This window comes from Trichosurus vulpecula, chromosome 6 (assembly GCF_011100635.1).
Source record: "Trichosurus vulpecula isolate mTriVul1 chromosome 6, mTriVul1.pri, whole genome shotgun sequence".
NCBI lineage: Eukaryota > Metazoa > Chordata > Mammalia > Diprotodontia > Phalangeridae > Trichosurus > Trichosurus vulpecula.
In genome coordinates, this window is record NC_050578.1 from 71,045,935 (window position 1) to 71,062,433 (window position 16,499).

General features: G+C 36.8%; 1 pseudogene; it reads left to right on the top strand.

The window, feature by feature from the left end:
- The first annotated feature begins 15,119 nt into the window (after positions 1–15,119).
- LOC118854040 lies at positions 15,120–15,707 on the top strand (annotated as a pseudogene).
- The last annotated feature ends 792 nt before the right edge of the window (positions 15,708–16,499 follow it).

The window sequence follows — 16,499 nt, forward strand, 5'->3', positions numbered from 1 at the left end:
CCCAGACAAGCTACTTAATTCCTTAGTGCTCTAGGCAATTTTCTAACTCTATGAGTCGCAGAGAAGTTATCTGCATTGGTAGAGGTATTTTTTTGAAAGCCACATGCAGGTAGTTTATTATTATTTCTCTATACCACATCATTACTTTCCTTCTTAAAATTTTATTTATTTTTTAATTTATGAAAAACCCAAGCATTTCTATAACACAGCAGAATAATAAAAAGATAATTGCACATATAACTGCAAATCTATTGTGTACCACTTTCTATTCCTTTTAATATATACAACAGGAGTTACCTATACCCATGAAATCAAAGGGTTTAGTCATAAGCCCTCTTTAAATTGTACTGTAAGGGATGTGTGTGTGTGTGTGTGTGTGTGTGTGTGTGTGTGTGTGTGTGTGTGTTGGGTGGAGGGGTGTGCTGTACCCATGTAGGTTATTTGTGTTCACACGGAACTGTCTAAATATGGCTCTCAAGAGGAAGGAATAGAGTCTCCTTCAAGCACAATCCTTCTCCAAAGAAGATTGACCCCTGCCAGGAGGGAAAACAGGAGGCTGGGCCAGAGACTGGCCACTATATTCACCTCAGAGAGAGGGACAACCAGTGCCTGAGAGACCGTTAATTAAACAAAGAGACATTATTTACACCTTAACTCCCATTGGTTTCTCAGGGAGGGATCCTGGCTGGTGGTCTAGGGAGTAGTAATGGCTGGTGGGTGGTACAGGGCGATTCTTGATCCATAATGTAGATTAGAGGCTATGCAGGAAATGACCCCATATTCACTGTACCCTTGATGTTACTGGCATTGCTTTTGCTGCTTTTTTTGTCTTTTACATAGAAAGAGACACTGTGGTGGTCTGTAAAGTTTTAGCATCACTACCACATGGATCAAATCATTTCCATCCAGGTCTGGGTCCTTCCAAAGGTGGGCCACAGAGGGTTTGAAATCTGTGATTTCTGGTCTTTGTTATTTTTATTGAGTCCTTCAGGGGGCTCCTATACTGTTTATTTTGTTTCTTGATACTATAGCTTTTTGATGTCTTATCTTTTCTTTTCCTCCTTCAATGTTGGGTTGGGTTTCTTAAATATTGGCATTAATATTAGCAGCATTAATCAGTAACAGCCCTAAAATCACTCAAACTACCAGGGAACTGGCCTGAATGAGGTCTAACAGAGAGTGCTCATCCAAGAATTCCCAATGCCAGTGAAATCACAGGTCCACTCCCTATCCTTATGCCTAGCCTTCTGTTTCTATAGGAGTCAGAATGGTTTGGTTGAAAGAGTGCTAGATTTAGAATTAAGAGGATGTGGATTCAAATTCCAGTCCTTCTGCTTGTTACCATTATACTACCTTGGACAAATTATTGACTTTCATCCAGAACCTTAATTTTCTTACACACACGTGTGTACATATATATATATATATATATATATATATATATATATATATACATACAAATATATTTATATATACAAACACACATATATGCACACACACACATCCATGTACATATATACACATATGTGTCTGTATAGATCTATCATGCTCCCTTTCAACTCTAAATCTTTGACCTGTAAACTTTTTTGCTTATAGATAGCAGGTAGTGACACGCCAAACAGAATGAGATTTTGTATCAGCAATGCCTTTATTGTAGTTTGCAAGTTTTTTGACCTTTACATTTGGTTATAAGCACAGCTTTTATATTCTGTATGGATGGTTCATCAGTAACCCATTTTAAAGGAATTTTAGCAATTAATGCGTCAAAATTAATCTTGAAAAAAGCTGCTATTTCAGTATTTCAATGGATCTGTGATCTTACAGGTACAGCCACTCCCTCCATCAATCTTAAATACAATCCCTGTACATCAGATCATTCTTCTCTATGTGTTTCTGTAAATCTGCCATTGAGAATTCATCTTATTAATTTCTTTTTTTGAGTTCTTACTGTTTTAAGTTTTCACACCCAGAGTCAGGAGAAATCGAGTTCAAATCTGACTTCAGACACTTACTAGCTGTGTGATTGTGGGCAAGTCACTTCACCCCAAATTGCCTCCCACTCCCCATACCCCAAAAAGAAAGATTTCACAGGTAACAGGGAAACCTGATAGATTATTTATGTATTTATGTACTCTAATTTATAAGTGATCAAAGTCTTCTGGTCACCTCAATTATGAGGAATAGCTAATGTACTTTATGTTGTAGTGTCTTTCATTTATCCTTCTTTCTTTTTCCCTCATCAAAACCTCACAATGGAACCAGTTAGATCTCAATGATCTGGTCCATGTGGTGGGTGAATCCATGATTGCAATTTATAATGGGTCTCCTAAGGTCAGGTGTTGATGATGAGCAGATGAGCTACACCAGCACCGGGAATATCAGGAACATCTCTAGCACAAGCAACAATTATTCATCGTGCATCAGGGTCACGTATAGTGAGGTGGCTAAGAGGGTATAAGACTTTTGCATGCAACTTTTCCCCTGATCTAAACTGACACATAGCATTCTTCTAACACTGACACGCATTCAGTATCCCCTTCTTTCACTTCCCAAACCTTCGCCTCCCCAAGAGAAGAATAGCATTGCTTTGGCAATTCATTCATTCACTATGACTATACCGAATTTAGAATTTGAACTTAAGGTTAGTGCTATGTAAAGCTGCTTTAAGTTTGAGACCACTCTCCCCAGGGATGCAAATGATAAAAGGGAGAGTGTGCTGCCAGGATTTGGGGTCAATGATGGTACTGGACATGTCTTCTCAGTAAATTTCTCTTTGCAAAAACTAATTTATGTTAGTTAGTTAAATAAACCAGAGCACGAATCTGTAGTGTCTGGCATTGGAGGAAAACACACCAGAATAACTACATAACCTAAAAATAGTAGAGAAGAAGCATGCTGGACAACCCCTAGAACCCTGAGGATGAGATATAAGTGACCTCATGCTGGAAAAATATGGAGAAATCATGAATTGGCTATGGTCCAGTTAACATTGGACAGGCTAATTCTGTTGCATTGAAACTGATAACATCATGTTAATGATAAAATAATTTAACAGTCATTGTGCTCCCTTACTCAATTCTCAGTAGTCATTTCCTATATTTGTAATCCATTGGCCAGAACAAATGCTCCGGGCTTATACAGTTCCATTTCAATCTTGGGGGACACAACTGAAAAATCTAACTTTTTGTCTCATGTCCTGACCAGGGATTTCTGTGGGAATATTGTAATATAACTTGAGTCTGGGTGTCTCAGGGAAAACAAAAATGGTAAAAAAATAAAATGGTTGTAGGCTCCAATGTCATAATTCAAGCTAAAAATATGTCAAATACATAATAGACTCTCTCTCTCTCTCTCTCTCTCTCTCTCTCTCTCTCTCTCTCTCTCTCTCTCACCCCTCTGTCCCTCTTTCTGTCCCTCTGTCTCTCTCTTTGTTTCTCTGTATCTCTCTGTCTCTGTCTCTCTCTCTCCCTGTCTCTGTCTCTCTTTTTCTCTCTCCACACATGCATACATATATGCATAATATATACTATAGGAAAAGTGGAGAGTTACCTTGACCAGAGGGACTGTTCCTGAGAAGAAGGTGACTCACTGTCTAGCTAGAACAGGGATGTAGGTGGGCATTATCCACTAAAGAACTATAGTTGTTACAGGAAGGTTTTAAAGTAGAAAACTAATGAGTCACTGGAGCAATGGTTTCTGAAGGTATGTTGTTTTTTTCAGTTTTGATAATTCTTATTTCTTCTCTGATATGATTTCATTATTTTTCACTTAACTTAAAAAATCAGGAGAGTTAAAGTGGAACAGTTGAACTGGTGCACCATTGACCATATCCCCTGACTTCCCATAGTAACTCTTTTAAAAATATACATTTATTTATTTATTTTTAGTTTTCAACATTCGGTTTTGTAAGATTTTGAGTTCTAAATTTTTCCTTCCTCTCTCCCCTCCCCCTCCCAAAATGGTATGCAATCTGATATGACTATACATGTATGATCTGATTAAACATTTCCACATTAGTCATGTTGTAAAAGAAGAATCAGAACAAAGGGGAAAAACAGCAAGAAAAAAAGGAGAAAATAGTATGCTTTGATCTGTATTCCTGAAGGTATGTTCTAATGGAATCAATGCCAAGACTTCTACACAACTGACTTCCATTTGCTGGGGGGGCTCTCTGTGGATTACTTTTATAGAGCTATCTACATCTATTAGTGACCCCAGAAGAGAACCGCCCTTCTTACCTTTTTAGATGGCTAAGAAGAGGAGCTAATCATGTTTTTTTTTCTCATAAAAATGATTTCCTCTTTCAGTTGGCTACCCAATGGGGATCTGCATAGACATATGAAACTATAACTACTGTAAATATTTTTAGTTATAACAAGATACAATAATGTAACTGATATATATGTATAGATATATTTATATATATGCATACATACACTTTTGTGTATATTTCTTTTTTGTATGTATATATACACACAAAGTAATCATAGCGGTTTTTGTCATGGTAGTAAATAACTGGAAACTAAGAGGCTATCTTTCTTATTATTATTATCTATAAGGGGCATCTAGATGGAGTAGTAGGTAGAGTTTTGGAAGTGGAGTCAGAAAGACTCATGGTCCTGAGTTCAAATCTGGCCTCAGACACCTGTTAGCTGTGTGATTCTAAGCGAGTCACTTAACCTTGTTAGTCTCAATTTCTCGTCTGTAAAATGAGCTGAAGAATGAAGTGGCAAACCACTCCAGTATCTTTGCCAAGAAAATTCCAAATAGGGTCATGAATATTCAGACACAACTGAAAAATGACTGAACAAAAACAAAGAGGCTACATTCCTATTGGTCAGTGATTAAACAAATCATAGTATATACATATATTGTAATAATATTATTTTGCCATAAGGAATAGATATTTTCAAAGGAAACTGGGGAGATCTCTCTTAACTGATGTGGAAAATCATCATTATATAATTAAACAACTTTGAAGGATTTTAGAAAACAGATTAATGCAATGATATGGCACATGTACAAAAGAATGGAGATAAAACAAGTTACTCATCTGACAGAGAAGTGGTAGTCTCAAAATTCAGAAAAAGAAATGTTTCCACACATGAGTAATGTAGCAATTTAAAAAAAAATTCCTCAGTGCTAGGTGGTAGTAGGAGGGAAAGTTTATCAAACAAACAGAAAAGATAAATAACTGAAAAAGGATTTTGAGTACCACATCACAAAATACCATGATTTAAGAAACTTTGCACCAAAAAAAACCCAAGCCCATTCAATACATTGATATTATGATTATTTTTCTGTTATAAAGCCTACACATTATTTTATTGATATTAAATATTAGCTTGTATGTTAACAAAGTATTATTTTTCACTAAAAAAGGAGGAAATGGTATCATCTTGACTAATGGGCTTAAATAGGAACCATACCAGTAAGGTTCCAGGAGCTATAGTTGTGAGCAATAGAAATTTCCCTAAAATAGCAGATTCCAATAAAGCAAGATTACCTCTAGGACTGTGGGTATTAGTTTTATCTATGAGACCCCTCCATTTGGTGAACTACCTTTCCCCAATGAGCACGAATCCAGTTAATGTAGAACAAGCCAGCCCCAGCCCAGAGAAAGAGCTGGAGGTCAATACCATTTCTGTGCTATACTTACAAAGAATCTTTGAGGTCAGTGCCCCAGCTCTCTAAAGCATTCATGAAAAGTGATCATCTTGTTTCTGCCTGAACACTCCATGTGATAAAGGGGTATTCGCTATCCGAAGATGAAATCTGGGTGCAACTCTAACTGCTCATCACCTGATCAGAGATACTAAGAGACCCCTACTTGTCCAGCCAAGAATCCTACAAAGTCAATCAACTCTATATATCTACCAGCATAAAAACTTCTCCTACACAGCTATAGCTCCATCAAGCCTTATTCTATTCCAAAGGATTCATGTCATATAGGACAGTTAAAGCATTCATTTACAGAATAAAACCTTTTTCTCTGGGGAGCTTACCTTTCATTCAAATGATCTAATATATCTCTCCCTAATTAATCATAGTCACTGGGGAAATGCAGCTTTATTTGGGGTGTCACTTAGCAAGGAGTAGTTTGCAATAAATTTATAAATTTTAGTTAGTGGATTTGGGCATTCCTTTTGCTGGAACATCATTTGTACATTTATTTCCATCCATCATGTTCATCTGAAATGACCAAGAGTTTGATGTATTAGACACCCGTCTTTATTTGGGGAAGGGGAGTAGGGAGGGGGCTGGGAGAGGCTTGAAACACATATCTAACAAGGCAGAAAAAGAAAAGGAACAAAGGAATGCTTGGGGTGGGGGTGATTAAGTACCTCTGACTTTACTTAGGAAAATCAGGACTGCTTAAATGTCTGTGATATTTGCTTCTTTTTAAAGCATGAACAGTTTCCAACACCCCATGCTGCTCCAAGATTAATTGAGTGCTGCTTGCTCCTGGCTTTGTTGGGGTGCTGAGGAGAAAGAATTTCCACAGAACCTGTAGCTGCAAAGAGAGCAAAGAGAATATCTCATTAATGTATGATTAATTGCCATTTGCAAAATGATTAATTAGTCATTTTGACAGTAAACTAAGCCTTAACTTATACCTTTGCTGGCCTACAAGTTCTGAATTTAGAAGAAAAATATAAAAAAAATCCTTTCCACCACCCCTACTTGCCCCTCCCCCTTCCCTTTCCCCATGAAAAAGCCGAATGTCTTTGCATATTCTGGTCTTGTCCGATTTCATCTAGTTTTTCTTTAAGAACAACCGCTCTGGAATAGAAGCTCTCCAGTTTGATTGATGGCTTCTCTTTCTTTCTGCAAGTTGGAAATTCAGAAAAGAATTTTTCTCCCACAGGTCTCACTGCTTATTGGTACAAGAGTTATTTCCACTTTGCTGCAGAATTGATTTGCAACACTGGAGTATGAGTTTGTATATTTTTCTCACTGGCCTGTCACAAGGTATAAGTCAGCAAACCTTCTGCAGCATGATGGATTATGTAGACAGAGGCCTCCTTGAATTATTTTCATTAAAGGCCAGATAAATAGCCATTAACTTTTCAGGAGTAGAAGGATTCAAAATCTTCATTTGTACATTTCACAAACTATATTACTTAGTGACACTCATCTTCTCTACATTTGCTTCGCTTCCTTGGTTCTTTTTTTAAGCTTTTACAAAGAATATTTGCTTCAAAGATACGGCAAGAAAAAAACAGGCAGACTTTTCCCTTCAACACCACAGGGACACAATCTTAGCTCAGTTCTTATATAACATTGGTCCCACCAAGTTCACATTGAGATCTGGCCCATCTGTTAGATGAATCCTCATCTCAACTTCTTCTAGCTAAGGTCTAAGGTCACTATTTGCTCCTCAGCACATCAATGCTAGGTGGGTTGCAAAAACCTGTCTGGTATCTTACTCCTCATTTCCTGTCCCTCACTCTAGTGGCTTCCAGATAAATCTTCACCTAAACAGGAAAAGAGCATCCCTTTTGTTTTGAGTTTTTGCCACCCAAAAGAGGTACTACTAAAAATATTATGCATATAGGGCCTTTTCCTCTTTCTTTGATCTCTTTTAATTGCAGACCTACCAGTGGAATAGCTAGATCAAAGGGCATGCATTGTATAGTAATTTTTTGTGTATAATTCCAAAATGCTTTACAGAATGTGTGTACCCATTAAGAGGTCCACCAATGGTGCGTTGATTTGCCTATATTCCCACTGCCCAACCACCATTCATTATTTTCCTTTTTTTAACTTTTCCCAGTCTGATGTATATGAAGTGATTCCACTAAGAATTGTCTTAATTTGCATTTCTCTATTTTGTAGTGATTTGGAACTTTTTTTCATATATCTAAAAATACTCTGGGCTTCTTCCCTTGAAAACTTTCCATTCATATACATAGAACTTTTGTCGGTTGGGGAATGACTCGAATTCTTATAAATTTCAATCAGTTCCTTATCTATCTCAGAAATGAGACCTTTATCAGAGAAATTTGTTTTTTTTTTTTAGTTTGAAAATATTAGTTTTTATTGCAAACCTAAATATGGTTTAGAAAGTTTAATGCTTCCTTTCTAAACAACAATATATTATATATAATATTTAATATATATATATATATACTTATTTTCACATTGGAATTAATTAGAATTTACAAGTTTAGTTTGACGGACTGAATGATCCCATTTCAAATGCTAAATTTTACCGAGTTCCTGTAGCAGTGTGGACTGAAAGCAGGGAATCATGATCAGACAGGAAAGAAGTGGCAGCAGTCGCTTCAGGGAGGATGGGTGCAAGCACGTGACGGCAAACAGGGCATGTTCCTGACTTCTGCAGCCAAAGAGTTACACAGGGCTTATGAAAGAAATGGCTACATGGTAACTCTGTTATTATTTCATCCTTAATATATTCACTGCAGCAGATAGCACAGCACTGTTCCTGACCAACAGCAGTGTGATCTTCTGTAACGATGGTCTGTGGAAGACAGTCAATGCTTTCTTTGCTGGCAGGTGGGTGAGCCTGATCAACATCAACTGCAAGAGACTCTAAATGGGCCAGAGCAGTCTCCATAGCTTGGGCTAACTGCTCTTCTAATGCCATGTAGGTAAGGAACTGAGGATCCACATAAGAAATTGCTTGAGCAACTCCTAAACCATCACCAAATTCATCCAGGAGCCTAATACAATTCATAGTTACCAACATCTGGGCTCAGCCCGAGAGCAAGGGCTGGCCCAGAGTCACGCTTGCTTGCTGCTGCTTCCCACACCAACCAGAAGAGGAAAGAATATCAGAGAAATTTGTGACAAAGGTTTCCCCTTATTTACTCCTCTTCTAATTTTATCTGTAATGATTTTATTTGTACAAAAACTTTAAAAATTTTAATAGTCCCTCTCCTTTTGATTGTCTGGGACCTATGAGAATTGGTCATTTTCTAGAGCTGAACTTCTTTTAGGTGACCTTTTCATCTACATTGTCGCAGTTATTTTGTGTGTCATTTTCTTCGTTCTTCTTTGTCTCAATTCATACCAATATTCCTATGTACCTCTGAACTCCTCATATCTGTCATTTCTGATTGGATAATGATATTTCATCATATACGTACATAATAGATTTCTTTCCCCCAACCATTCTCCTTTTGAGATGTACCAACTTTGTTTCCGGTTCTCTGCTAACAAAAAGAATATTGGACCTCTGTTTCTGTCTTTGACCTCCTTAACATGAAACCAAAATTGTTATCTTAGTAAATTCCTTCTATCTCTTCTGGTTCTCTGTGTTCAAAGAGAACAAATCTAGCCCTTCCTCCATATGACAACTATTCAAATATTTGAAGAGAACTGTCTTGTCTCTGCTGAGCCTTTTCTTCTCCATGATAGACATGTCCATTTCTATCAACTAATCTTCAAGTGACATAGTTTCATATCCTTTCAAAGTCTAGTTTCCTTCCTCTGCATAATTTCTAGCTTATCAATGTCCTTCATAAACAATGGTGCCCAGAGATAATCACAGGATTCTAGATGAGGTTTAATGAGGGTTAGGATTAGCCTAATGGTGCAAAATAAACTTTTGTTTTTAATCTCTGCCCCTTGCTGTCTGCTGAGTCCCACTGCTAAATCATATGAAGCTTTCAGGTCAATAACTGCTCTCCACCTCATCCCCTCCCATTCTTTTTCAAATAATTGCCATCTTTCTGTGCTTACTCCAGCTTACATTTGTGCAGATGATTTTTTTTTCTTTTTAGGACCCAAGGACAAGATTTCTTCACTTTTATTCCTGCTGAAATACATCCTATCCGTCCCTCCAGTGCTCTAGGCTGTTAAGATCCTTTGGACTTAGCTCTCCTTCACAGGTTTCATTTCTTCTAACTCATTACTTATTTCTTCTTGGGAGTTTTTTAAAGATACCCCATGTTAATTAGGATCATACTGCTGTAAGGTACCTTAGAAGGCAGCTAGTCAACCTCTCTGCTTTTATAGATGAGGAAAGTGAGCCCTAAAGTGCTTAAGTGGCTCGTCCATTCAGGTTCAGTTACAGACACAGGATTTGAACTCAGTTCTTCTGTCTACAAAGCAAGTGAAATATTCACTGTACCACTTTAATACTGTAATTACCCAGTGTAATTTATCATCAGAAATTTCTTCCATGCCACAAATTAATATTTCAACTCATATTTCTGAAGTAATTTTAGTTGGTTCTTCCTTTATGTTGTAGAATGTCTTTATTATGATAGCTTTTGTTTTGATTTAACATTTACTTTTTTTCTTGAGATGAGAATGAGATGGGTCTGATCTTGCAATGTTATACTAATATTGTTGTTATTCTTTTGTTTTCTAAGAGGACTGATGGCATCACTGGTGGTAACTCGCATGGAAATTATATTTCAGTGCGGCAGAGTCATACAAAGTTGTCATCAAAGTCCAGTGGCAAGACAAAAGTCAAAATGACTGGCCATAGCCCCGGATGCAGTGGATGGTCTTGGTATCTTTAATGTCTGACCAAGCTCTAAGTGATCCACAGCACCTGTTTCAGCTGCTTTCATGGCCATTGGAACAAATTGTTCTCATCGACCCATTGCACCAATGTGTGATGCTTCACATGCTTGGGTAGACATCCCTTTAACTCACCGATGGGTTTGAAGCTTGTTGGTTACTCTTAACTGAGTAGCCACTGTACATGCTGTGGCTTCTTGGAGCCACAGGTGAGTTGGGTGAAGGTGGATACCTAAGGTAAATGAGCAGCCTTGTAAAGGTCTTGGCAAGCCCTCACACCAGAGGTGCTAGTTCTCCCTGAATGCCTCACATACCCCATATTAATATTAGATAGCATTTAGATAGTGATTTGAGGTTTCCAAAGCACTCAAAAGTATGAACTCATTTTATCCTCACAACAATCTGAAATGTAGGTGGGATTATTATCCCCATTTTACAGATGAGGAAACTAAGGCAAAAAATGACTTACCCACATTAGTAAGTATCTGGACCAAGATTTGAACTCTGCTCTTATTGCATCCAAGTCTAGAATTCTATCTGAGTTAGAGCTGGTGGCATAGGGTAGTGTACTAGATGGTGGTCTTTGGAGAGAGGAATGGGATCCTCTATCCTGACTACGTATTGATAGAACTAACAAAGAGAAGAGGCCTCCTGTTGATTGCCAATATAGATGGGGCTGAGTAAGAGGAAGGAAAAAGTACCTTCTTCCTGGTTGAGTGCAAACAAAGCTTTGATAGAATTTAATATCCTGGAAGGGAGGGACTGTTTTGATTTTGTCTTTATATCTCTAGCTTATATATGAGAGTGCCCAAGTAGAGAGTAGGCAATAAATGCTTGTTAAATCCATGAATGAATAGGGTAGAAGTGAGGTCATCTGCTGATAGGATTTAAAATGGAAAGGCCTTATGCCATTAACCACACAAGAGGAAAAGGGCTTCCACCCACTGTGGTCACTGACAATGCGGAAGGAAGGATGGATCTGACTGGCAACGACCAGTAGGGTTTAAGGGGCAACAAAACCTGCTAGTCCTCCTTAGAAAGGGCCAAAGAAGGGGCCAAGTTATAGGACAGGCAGGTAGATGGAGCTATAGGGATTGAGTTGAGCTATTTTATAATGCTTTATTATACTTATATAATCTCCTCTATTCCAAAAAGCACATGCTAGTATAATGCATAATTTCAAGTGACTATCCCAACTTCTGCTCCCAAAGACAAATCAGGTCTCCAGGGTTTGGCTGGTATCTATCTCTGCCTATTTGTGTATAATGGTAGCCATCTCTAGGATAGGGCAGGGGGGAGGGAAGAAAAAAAGATAAAAGAGAAATCTACATGATAACTTTGTTGTATATTTAGAAGGAATAGCAAGTTGTACATGGTAGATTTGCAGTTTCATATGCAATCACTTTGATTTTATTGTACTATGTTATGGAAATGCTTGTTTTATTCCATAAATTAAAACAAAAAGGAAGAAAAAAATAAATGTGACAACTGGGGAGAACACATGGCTGCTTTTGGTGGAATTCCTTCTATTCCCTTAGTGGACTCCTCAAGAAGTTCCTGTTAGGTCTCTGTAATTTGTCATAGCTCTGCATCCAGTCTACCTTGATAGACAGTGGATGGGTGGGTGGAGATGGTGCTAGGATGCTGCTAGGATGGAAAGTCTGAAATCCTGCAGACCTATCAAAAAACATTTTGGTCCTCCTCTAGCCAAGGAGGGTAGGGAAGGAGGAGAGAAGAAGAGCTAGGCTGAAGCATCTCCTTCATTGCTCCCTAGCAGTTCTTTCTGAGTTGCTTTACATTGAAACAACACCCTCTCTCGCATCTTTGGAATAATTCTGGTTCTCAACTAGTCTGATATTTTATAAAGTACTCCTAGGGCAAGGCTGAGTTTCTTCAGAATAATGGAACATTCTTCTTGTGTTACTTTACCCTAGTTCATTCAATGACATTTCATACTTAATGTAAAGTGTTTGATTGATTTATTGAAGCTAAAAACTATGATTCAGATTGATTGGTGAAATGACACTTGTTCTCAAGTCATTAAGGCATCTTATCACTTACTTTAGATGGGGCTAGGTGACTTGATTGACTTATTCAATCATCCTCACTCTTACACTGGTTAATGGACTGAGTCTAAAAGTCCTACCTGTTTCATGATTCACAATAAATATTAAGAGGGCAAACATCTGTGGCTGTGGGCCAGTTAGGAGTTAGCATGATTCCCTACAGTTTTATGCTGCTGCTAATGATGGAATGTTAATGTTATCATGATGATATTGATACTATTGTATTGAAGCTGATGTCATTGTGTTAATGACAAAATAATTTAACAGTCATTGTGCTGACTGACCTGTACATAGGCATTTGTAACCCATTGGCCAGAACTTTATACAGAATAGTTTTAATCTTGAAGGCCAGCTCAAAAATCTCTTTTTGGCTCATGTCTCAGGAATATCAGAATATAGCATTTTCTATGTCTCTCAGGAAAAAAATGTATGAATTAAATTGTTCTCAGTTCCAACAACATGTTTCAGCCAAAAATACTTCAAATATAGGACAGACAAAAAAAAACTCTAAAAGACCCATGACCAAGTAGTTTACTTCTAGAGATACAGAAAGTAAAGCATCCATGCATGCCTATCATTTGGCTTTTGACTTTGGCTTTTCTTAGCAACATAGCTTTCTAAAAGTTAACCTTAAGCGTTCCACAAAACATTGTGTTCCTGCATGATATTCTCTGTCTCTCTATTGGTCTCTGTTTTTCTCTGTCTCTGTTTCTTTGTCTCTATCTCTGTCTCTGTCTCTCTGTATGTGTCTCTCGGTGTCTTTCTCTGTCTCTGTTTCTCTGTCTCTTTGTGTGTCTCTGTCTTTCTATCTCTTTCTCTCTCTCTGTGTGTGTGTGTGTGTCTGTGTCTGTGTCTGTGTCTGTCTGTCTGTCTTCAACCAGGCCAATTTAGCCTTGGTGTTAAGGAACCTCTCCCCACCAAAAAAATTTGAGCTACCAAAAATGGGATTTTCTGACAGGAGAGGTGGCAGGTTCCCTCTTCTTGAACATTTTCAAAAAACATGTTGGACAGATACATATGGAATATGTTATGGGGAGCATTCCTTTTATGTGTGGATTGGACTAAATAACTAATGGAGTCCCTTCCTCTTTTCACAATCGGTGATTTTGTAATTCTCTGACTGTTAAGGAAGCTACAAAATGGCATCTAAAGATTGAAAACATGAATAGAAGTAGCAGATAACAAAAATATTGAGGAGTTATCACAGGATAATTAAAATAAACTATAGAGCTTTAGGTATTAACATGTGAAAATACAAATATAGTTATGTAGCACAAAGTGACAGATTTGGAAGATAAAGGAGGACATACAAATCTCAAATTAACTATGATCCCAGGACATGGTAAAAAAAAAAAAAACAATACAATAATTTTGGTAGTGAAGGTCTGACAGAAAACTTTCTGGGGTGGACAAGATAGGCAACTTTCCATAGGTGTAGAGACTACATAAGGCAACAACAAAGAGAAATACTAAGAAAAAACTCTTTAGGAATCAAGAAAAAAATAGATACACTAAAAATATCAATTGAAATAACTTTGGACTACTCAAAATTTGCAAAGAAAAATATAAGTATATAATATACATTGTAAAAATTTCCATATTTTTCAAAAATAGAAAAATTAACTTCAAAGATAGGCAAAGTTTATAAGAATTTAATTAGCACATAGTGAAAGAAATCTTTAATAAAGTAGTGAAAGAAACACAAACTACCTGACTAACAAATACATACACAAAATAATAATATCCATTGCCTATTATTAATTATGGGTATGCAACAATGCCTATACTTTTATCTACATACATGTCATTATATATTTATATGGATCTATGACCAAATAAAGTATGTAGTATTTTCTAATTTCAATAGAAACAATTAATTTAGAATTTGCCTTAAAATATATAGTATGAATGACACAAAGGGTGAAAACATTTCAGTACTTTTAGATTTATTAATAGAAATGTATTTAACACAGATGAAACACAATACCATTAAAAACCAAAGTGCAAAGATGGAAAGAAACTGGTATTCCCAAAAATAAAACTTCATCAATAATTAAAATGGGAGATTAAGATTCAGGGAAGTATAACAATAAACATTTTAGCAAATCAAGATCCACTTAATTCACTTAATAATTTTAGTGACTTTAACAGATTATTTCCTTTTCACTCCCTTTAGGCAATATCAAAAATAAAAAAGAAGAAAACATTACATCAAGAAGCAAAATTAAAATCATGTTGTTTAAAGAAAAAGCACATAACACAAAAGCATATACATAGATTTAAATCAAGTGCTTGTTCTAGGCATACAACTGCAAATTAAAAAAAGACTGGAGTGGCACTAATGATGTCTGATAGAGGACAAAGAAAACTCAAAATGTGATAGAGACAAAGGAGACTACTACACAGTATTGAAGATGAACCTGAACAATGAATAGGTAACCATTCTCTATGTATATGCACTAAACATTTAAAACTGGAAAAAATGAAAAAGCAAACATCAGTACTACAAGGAATAGATAAAATTGTTTTAAAAAACTGGGAGATGCCTTTTTCCTTTCTAGCCCGGGCTCCGTCTAGAGCAGCACCCGCCGCACCGCCGAGATGTTGATGCCCAAGAAGAACCGAATTGCCATCTATGAACTCCTTTTTAAGGAGGGAGTGATGGTAGCCAAGAAGGATGTCCACATGCCAAAGCACCCCTAGCTGGCAGACAAGAATGTGCCCAATCTCCATGTCATGAAGGCCATGCAGTCTCTAAAGTCTCGTGGCTATGTTAAGGAGCAGTTTGCATGGAGGCATTTCTACTGGTACCTCACCAATGAGGGCATTCAGTACCTCCGGGATTACCTTCACCTGCCCCCTGAGATTGTGCCTGCCACACTCCGAAGAAGTCGTCCTGAGACAGGAAGGCCAAGGCCCAAAGGTCTGGAGGGCGAGCGACCTGCCCGGCTTACTCGGGGTGAAGCTGACAGAGACACATACAGACGAAGTGCTGCTCCTCCTGGTGCTGACAAGAAGGCTGAAGCCGGGGCTGGGTCAGCAACAGAATTCCAATTTAGAGGTGGATTTGGTCGTGGACGTGGTCAACCTCCTCAATAGAAACTGTAGAGATATGTTTCATATTCAATAAAATTTGGGAAAAAACATTAAAAAAAAAACTGGGAGTTTCAACACTTCATTATCAGAAGTGGTAGATCAAATATGAAGAGTAACAATGAAATTGTAAACACATATTGAACTAATAGATATATATGGAGAAATAAATTGGGTAAGCAGAAAATACACAGTTTCTTATATTTCATATATTACTTTCCCCCACAAACCTCCCAAATATCTACATATTTCAAAACAGAGAAGGTCTATATAAATTCAGAAAGACAGGAAATAAACATATTTTAGTTTTCAAACTATAAACCAGTAAAACTACAACTACATAATAATTATACTGAAAGTGATACAACTATATAGAAACTTAATCATTTAACCAATATTTAGGTTAAAGAAAAAAAACAGAAAAATAACAGACTATTTAAAGACAATAACAAAGTCACATATGAAAACTGATGGGATGCAATGAAAGTGCTTTTTAAAGTCAAATTTATATGATGTAGTACCTACATTAATTAGAGAGAAAATAACAGGATTAACTTTATACCTAAAAATATTAGGGAAGAGATAAAAAGTAATCCAAAGCAAAGAAAAGAAAGGGGAAGAACTATAGGGAGACAAAGATTATAAAGATGAGAGTAGAAATAAAACAAATAGTGAATGGAAGAATAATTGAATAGATAACCAAAACCAGATTGTTTTTATTAAAAAAAACCAATAAAATTGACAATTCATTAGGAAATTTAATCCAAAAAGGGAGAGAGAAAATATAGATCAACAAAATTACAAATCAAAATAAAAAACAAATCAAACACCAATGAAATTATA